The following is a 267-nucleotide window of genomic DNA, read 5'->3' as shown; positions in this document are numbered from 1 at the left end:
GAAACCTGGTACTTGTAGCTTCATCTCTACGGTTCGGCGTGGACGAAGTACGAACTGGCTATAACCAAGGTCGACTCGCATCATCTTACCTTCAGCGATTTCAAGGTTAAGTTTCTTCACCAATTCTTCGGATACACCGTTTAGACTGCATCCATTGTCGGTGGAAATAGTGACAGATCTCTCTTGATCTGCTTCCTTGAATGCTTTGGCTTCAGCTTCTAAAATCGCATATAGAGCCCCACTAATGTATCGATTCGCTTCTTTGCC

Source organism: Plasmopara halstedii, assembly GCF_900000015.1.
Source record: "Plasmopara halstedii genome assembly, contig: Scaffold_614, whole genome shotgun sequence".
Taxonomy (NCBI): Eukaryota; Oomycota; class Peronosporomycetes; order Peronosporales; family Peronosporaceae; genus Plasmopara; species Plasmopara halstedii.
Note: the sequence above shows the minus strand (reverse complement) of the source record.